We start from the raw sequence: 7,491 nt of genomic DNA, 5'->3' as shown, positions 1-7,491 counted from the left end.
TGAAGACAGGGAAGGAACAAGAATTTATTAAGTAGCTACTATATGCCACACACTGTACTTTACAAATATTGTCTCATTTGATCCTCACAACACTATAAAATAGGTGCTATTATTATTCCCATTTTACAGTTGTGGAAATGGAGGCGAACAGAGGTTAAGTGACTTGCCCAGAGTCACACAGCTAGTAAGTGTCTGAGGCCAGATTTGAACTTTTGACTTGAGGCTTAATGCTCTATTCACTGGGCCACCTAACTGCCTTTAAAAAGGAAAGTTATGAGGGTTTTGGTGACCCAATAAAGGACTGGGTAGCTTATAATTTCATTCATTCCTTCATCCTTCAAATTCTGTTTCTTTTTTGAGGGTTGGTGAATCTGGACTTGTGATTTTATTTATGTAGGGTGCTTCACCCCACCTGATGCAGACCAGCAATTCATCTGTAACAAAGTCTTAGAGAGCTATCTAGTCACTGGGAGTTTAAATGACATCCATGGTCACAAAGCTAATACATTTTTTGAGGAGAACTTGACCTCCTTCAAGATACCTATCTTAATTATTCTACTTAGTAGAAGACTTTCCCCTGCCTCATCACTCTATCTATCTGTCTATCTATCTATCTATCTATCTATCTATCTATCTATCTATCTATCTATCTATCTATCTATCTATCTATCTATCCATCCATCCATCTATCCATCCATCCCTCTGTCTGTCTGTCTATCTTATCTTCTATTTTTCCATACACAAAACAAAGATGAAGCAATTTTGTGGGGAAAGGTACTAGGAGATGAGGATATCAGGAAAGATTCAGAGCAGCTAGGTGACACAGCAGATAGAGTGCTGGGCTTAGAGTCAGGACTAAAGATCTGAGTTCAAATCTGGCCTTAGATACTTACTAGCTGTATGACCCTGGCCAAGTCACTTAACCTTGTTTGCCTCAGTTTCTTCATCTGTAAAAGGAGTTAGAGAATTAAATGGCAAACCACTCCAGTATCTTTGCCAAGAAAATCCCAAAAGGGACCACGAAGGGTTGAACATGACCATGTGACAAAAGAACAAACAAAAGTGGGGGAGGAGCCAAGATGGCAGAGTAGAAAGACACACATATGCTAGCTCCGAACCGACAGCCCATAAAATATCTGTAAAGAAGAACTCCCAACAAATTCTGGAGCAGCAGAAGCCACAGAACAACAGAGTGGAGGAGATTTCTGTTCCACAGAGACCTGAAAACCTGATGTGAAAGGTCTGGACCTTTCGCACACTGGACCCAGAACAGAGCCCAGCCCTGCCTTGGCCCCATGGCACCAAGAGGAGCAGATCTTCAGGGACAGAATCTCCAGCAGCCGCACAGGTCCCTCCACCCACAGGTGACAAGGGTTGGTGAGAGGGTCTCTTTGGCTGGTTGAGAGGGCAGTGGGGTGTCCCCATAACTCAGGCCCACCTGAGAGGCAGCAGTGGGGGTGGCGGCGGACAGGGGCTCCCCAAGCAGGCAGGAGCTCGGATCCATTGTTGAAGGTCTCCACATAAACCCCCTGAGGGAACTGAACCCTGTGTGGTGGCCCTGCCCCCACCTGAGCACTTGAACTTAATCTCAAACTGAATAGCAGCCCTGCCCCCGCCAAAAGCCCTGAGGCTGGGAAGCAGCATTTGAATCTCAGACCCCAAGCACTGGCTGGGTGGATCTGGAGGCATTGTGGGTGTGGAAAGAAAACTCAGAAGTCAAATCACTGACTGGGAAAATGCCCAGCAAAAGGAAAAAAAATAAGACTATAGAAGGTTACTTTCTTGGTGAACAGATAATTCCTCCCTTCCTTTCTGAGGAGGAAGAACAATGTTTACCATCAGGAAAAGACACAGAAGTCAAGGCTTCTGTATCCCACACATCCAAAATAAATATACCATGGGCTCAGGCCATGGAAGAACTCAAAAAGGATTTTGAAAATCAAGTAAGAGAGGTGGAGGAAAAACTGGGAAGAGAAATGAGAGATGAAAGAAAAGCAGGTCAACACCTTGCTAAAGGAGACCCAAAAAAATGCTGAAGAAAATAACACCTTGAAAAATAGGCTAACTCAATTAGCAAAAGAGGGTCAAAAAGCCAATGAGGAGAAGAATGCTTTAAAAAGCAGAATTAACCAAATGGAAAAGGAGGGTGAAAAGCTCACTGAAGAAAATAGTTCTTTCAAAATTAGAATGGAACAGATGGAGGTTAATGACTTTATGGGAAACCAAGAAATCACAAAACAAAACCAAAAGAATGAAAAAATGGAAGATAATGTGCAATATCTCATTGGAAAAACAACTGACCTGGAAAACAGATCCAGGAGAGACAATTTAAAAATTATGGGACTACCTGAAAGCCATGATCAAAAAAAGAGCCTAGACATCATCTTTCATGAAATTATTAAGGAAAACTGCCCTGAGATTCTAGAACCAGAGGGCAAAATAAGTATTCAAGGAATCAACTGATCACTGCCTGAAAGAGATCCAAAAAGAGAAACTCCTAGGAACATTGTGGCCAAATTCCAGAGTTTCCTGGTCAAGGAGAAGATATTGCAAGCAGCTAGAAAGAAACAATTCAAGTATTGTGGAAATACAATCAAGATAACACAAGATCTAGCAGCTTCTATCTTAAGGGATTGAAGGGCGTGGAATATGATATTCCAGAAGTCAAAGGAACTAGGACTAAAACCAAGAATCATCTACCCAGCAAAACTGAGTATAATACTTCAGGGGAAAAATTGGTCTTTCAATGAAATAGAGGACTTTCAAGCATTCCTGATGAAAAGACCAGAGCTGAAAAGAAAATTTGACCTTCAAACACAAGAATGAAGAGAAGCATGAAAAGGTAAACAGCAAAGAGAAGTCATAAGGGACTTACTAAAGTTGAACTGTTTACATTCCTACATGGAAAGACAATATTTGTAACTCTTGGAACTTTTCAGTATCTGGGTAGTTGTTGGGATTACACACACACAGAGAGAGAGACAGAGAACACAGAGTGAATGGAATAGGATGGGATCACATCTTAAAAAAACGAAATTAATGGGTGAGAGAGAAATATATTGGGAGGAGAAAGGGAGAAATGGAATGGGGCAAATTATCTCTCATAAAAGAGACAAGTAAAAGACTTTTCAGTGGAGGGAAAAAGAGGGGAGGTGAAAGAAAAAAAACCTGAAGCTTACTCTCACCTACAAAAAAAGAAAAGAAACCAACCAAACTGCCCCCTCCCTCAACCTCCCAAACCAGTCCCTACTCTTAAGGAGCTCACATATATAATTTCTCTTCCTTTTGTTTACAGAGATAAGATTTTTTGATTTCATCCAAGTCTATGTTCTACTTCCTCAATTCTAGATGTTCTTTCTAAGGAAAAGTAGAACTGAGAACAGAAAGGAATAGTTGAGTCAATTCAGCTGCAGTTGAACTATCTCTATGGGCTATCAAGATTTCCAAAGCATATTCCTCCCAAAGACCTGGTGATATATGTTGTGTAATCCAAATGAAGGAACTGACATTCAGAGAGGAGAACAGATTTGTCCAGGGTTGTAAACTTAGTAGCTTTTTGCCAGTACTCCTTCTACTACTGCCCTGCCTCTCCTAAATTTAAGCTTTTAAAGTATCTCTTGTATGGAACCAACACACTGATTTTTTCATACTCATATATTTTTGTGTTATAATTTGAACTAGGTAAATATGTATACCACTGAGTTCATATTTTCATGCTTTAAAAAAATTTGAAGCACAAGATGGTGGAGGGCAAATTATTGTGCATAGAATCATAGGTCCAGAGATGAAAGGACCAAAGAAATCGTCTAGTTTGACCCTATCTTTTGCCAAAGGTCATGAAGGTAGCATGACCAAGAAAAGTCTTTATGGCCACTTAGGAATCTAGCCCTTCAATGGTCACAGTCCTGCTATTTCAAGTGTTGTTCCCAATGTGTACTTTATCCATACTATCCCAAGGTTGAGTTCTTCAGGGTGAAGGAACAAGGAGAAATGCCATGGCCAACTCCCCATTACCTCTCACCTTCAAAGAATTAGAGAAAAACAATTTATATTTCCCAGCTTAACAACTTCTCCATAACCCCTGCCATTTTCCGTTTTTTCCCTTCCTTTTATTTTCATTCAAACTCCATTTCCCCACTCAGCCTCCTCATTTTTTGAACAGGTTAATAGAATCATAGGATTTAAAATTGGGAGATCACTTAGCCTGGAAATGTATTTTATTTAATCTCAACTGGATGCTTACTGATGCAAGGCAAGACTCTCACACCTCCATAATTGATTCTTTATACCACTCATGACAGTGATTGTTCAAAATCTTTTCTCTTCTCCCCAAGCCTCCTCTATCATTCCTCCCCTTATTCATGTCCTCTTAGCTGAGGATCTTACTTCATACTTTATCAAGAAAATCAAAGCCATTTGCTATCAGCTCCCTCCTCCTCCCCTTTTCAAAACTCTTCTTATCTTAAAATTCCTTGACATTATCTTTCTCACCAATTTTATTGTCCAGTTGTATCTGAATCTTTGTGAGTGCATTGGGGTTTTCTTGGCAAAGATATTGGAGTGGTTTTCCACATCCTTCTCCATCTCATTTTATGATGAGGAACTGAAGCAAACAGGATTAAGTGACTTCCTCAGGGTCACACAACTAGTGTCTGAGGCCAGATTTGAACTCATGAGCCTTCCTGATTCCAAGCCCAGTGCTTTACCCACCTAGTTGCCCATCTCATCACCAAAGCCAACCCCTTAACAAACTCCTTTAATCTCATCCTCTCCTGTGTTCCTCACCATATTGTCTTCATTATCATCTTTTTCAATTTAATCTTCAACCACTCCTTAACTACTGGCTCCTTCTCTCCTGCCTAAAAACACTCATAAATATCCCTGTTCCTTAAACACACACACACACACACACACACACACACACACAAATCTTCACTAGATCCTACCATCTCTACTAGCTATCATGCTATAATCCTTCTTCCTTTATCATCCAAAACACCTCAAAAAAGCTTCCACTCCTCTTTCTTTTCTAAACCCTTTGTATTCTGAGTTTTGACTTCATCACTCAACTAAAATTGCTTTCTCCAGAGTTGCCAGATCTAATGAGCATTTCTCAGTTCTCATCTTTCCTGACCTCTTTGCAGTATGTGATACTGTTGGCCAACCTCTTCTGTTGGATATTCTCTCTTTTCTGGGTTTTTGTGACTGTTCTCTCTTGGTTCCCCTCTTATCTGATAGTTGCTTCCACATCTCCTTTGCTGGTGGTTTACACCTGTTGAATCTGTTCTGGACCCTGTCTCACGTGATGACTTTATTAGCTAGCTCTGAGCACCAGGTGGACACTTCTAATTCCTGGTTAGATATTTTGAACTGGATGACTCATAATGTCTCAAACTTAACAAGTCCAAATGGAACTGAACTATCGCACTGAAGCCATCTCTTTCCCAAATTTTCCTACACCATCCTTTTAGTCTCCCAGATTCAAAAACTCAGTGTTATACTTGACTCCTGACCTTCTTACCCCACATATCTCACCAATTGCCAATCTTGTCATTTTTAGAACATGATATAGTGGTGGAGTGGGTAGAGTGCTGGGCTTGGAGTGAGGGAGACCTGAATTCCAACCTGGCCTGAAATTTATGTGAGGTAGAATTGCACACAGTTATCGGCTTCACTGTTTCTTCCAGAGTCATTGAAATCCAGTGGCAGGATGATGGCAGGATGACTGGCAATGGCCCAGAATGAAGTGAAGTGACATTGGTATCTTTGATGTCTGGACAAGTTCTAAGCACCTGCTTCAGTCATCTGCGTGGATTTGCAGCAAGCTGTTCTCACCTGCCCATTCTACTATCCCCTAACTCACCCATGAGGTGGAGGCCTTCTGGGTTCCCCTCAGTGGCTGCGGTGTGGCCACTGCACGTCCTACAGCTTCTTGGGATGTATGGGGTGTTGAAGGAAGACTAGCACTTGTGCTGTGAAGGCTTGCTGAGCCATTTTCAGGACTGCCCACCCCTGTGTGGTGTCCACCTATCACCCAAGTGACTATCTTGGAATGTAGTAGAAAAACTGGGATTTTCAGACAATGTTTAGAAAAAAAAAGTGTGATAGAAATGAATATGACCAAAACTAAAGTCAATAAGTGTAAACAGTAACAAAAGATGAGATGATGGAGGTGATGGAGTCTCCTTTTATAAATATGCATCAATTTGAAAATGAGCAGAAAAAAATAAACAGAAATTACTTTGCTAATCTTTCAGAAGATTCCTTCTACTTTGCCCCAGGGAAATGGTGCTTCCTTGTGAGAGCTTCTTTATGGTGAGCATGTATGTCTGCTATTTTGGCATGAAATATGTGTCTTAGGTCACAAAGTGGAGTCATCGTTGATCCAATTTTGAAGGGCAAACCATAAATCCCTCATCGGTCTGTTGTCAACATACTGGGGGCCTTTCTTTCTTTTCCTCTTTACAGAATCAGTTCAATTTTATTTATAAGCAGGGAAACTGATTTCTGGAAAACCTTCTATAATCTACAGTTACAACTGGCTTAAATAATTGAGCAAAATCATGGCTTAGATGTAGGCCCAAGAGATCTGTTCGCATTATAGGCATTGTTCAGGTTTTTTCATGATCATTCTGGGAGATGTGTACACTTAATGCAGTTGACTGGATTGATTTCAGATGTCAGTATACTTCCCAGGGTTATATATTGTAATAATGGCATCACTGGAAAGCAGAATGGCACCTTGAGATCATTTGGTTCATCGTCCTTTATTTTACAGGTGAAAAAGAGAGGTCCAGAGAATTGAAAGGATTTATTGAAGGTCCCACTGAAGGTTGGAATTTGAACTCAGGTCCTCTGACCATGAATGCAAGACTCCTTCTGCTACATGAGTCAGTCTTTCATGTCTATTATTTTAGGTAATTTGTTTTTTAAAACATACCAGTAGAACTTAAATTCCCCTATAGAATCAATCATTTAAAAAGTATATGCTAAGTATCAATTATATACTAGGCATTATGCCAGGAAAGGACAAACCTGAAATAGTTCTTGCCCTCAAGGAACATACATCTACAGGGGAAACCAACATGCAAATATATCTGCAATTACAAAATATATACAAAATAATGCTTTTTGTGGGGTAGACAGAGACAGTAGTAGTAGTAGCAGAGATTGGCACTTGTCTCCTTCATTAGCTCCTTGACAGGGACTGTCTTCTACTTTCTTTGTATTCCTAGTGTGTGGCACATAGTAGGTATTTAATAAATTGTGATTGACTGACTGACAGAAAGTGAGGATTCTAAGAGGAGTGCATTATAGATACAGGGAACAGAGATGGAATGTTGTGTGGGAAGAAGAAGGACTAATTTAGCAGAGTGTGTGAAAGAGAGTAAAGGCAAACTGGAGCCAAGTTGTGAAGGTCTTTAAATGCCAAATAGGAATTTATATTTGCTCTTATTGGTGACAGGCAACCACTGGAGTTTACTGAGCAGG

This window comes from Notamacropus eugenii, chromosome 5 (genome assembly GCF_028372415.1).
Source record: "Notamacropus eugenii isolate mMacEug1 chromosome 5, mMacEug1.pri_v2, whole genome shotgun sequence".
Classification (NCBI taxonomy): domain Eukaryota; kingdom Metazoa; phylum Chordata; class Mammalia; order Diprotodontia; family Macropodidae; genus Notamacropus; species Notamacropus eugenii.
The sequence above is the reverse complement of the archived record's forward strand: the minus strand, read 5'-3'. Positions refer to the sequence as shown.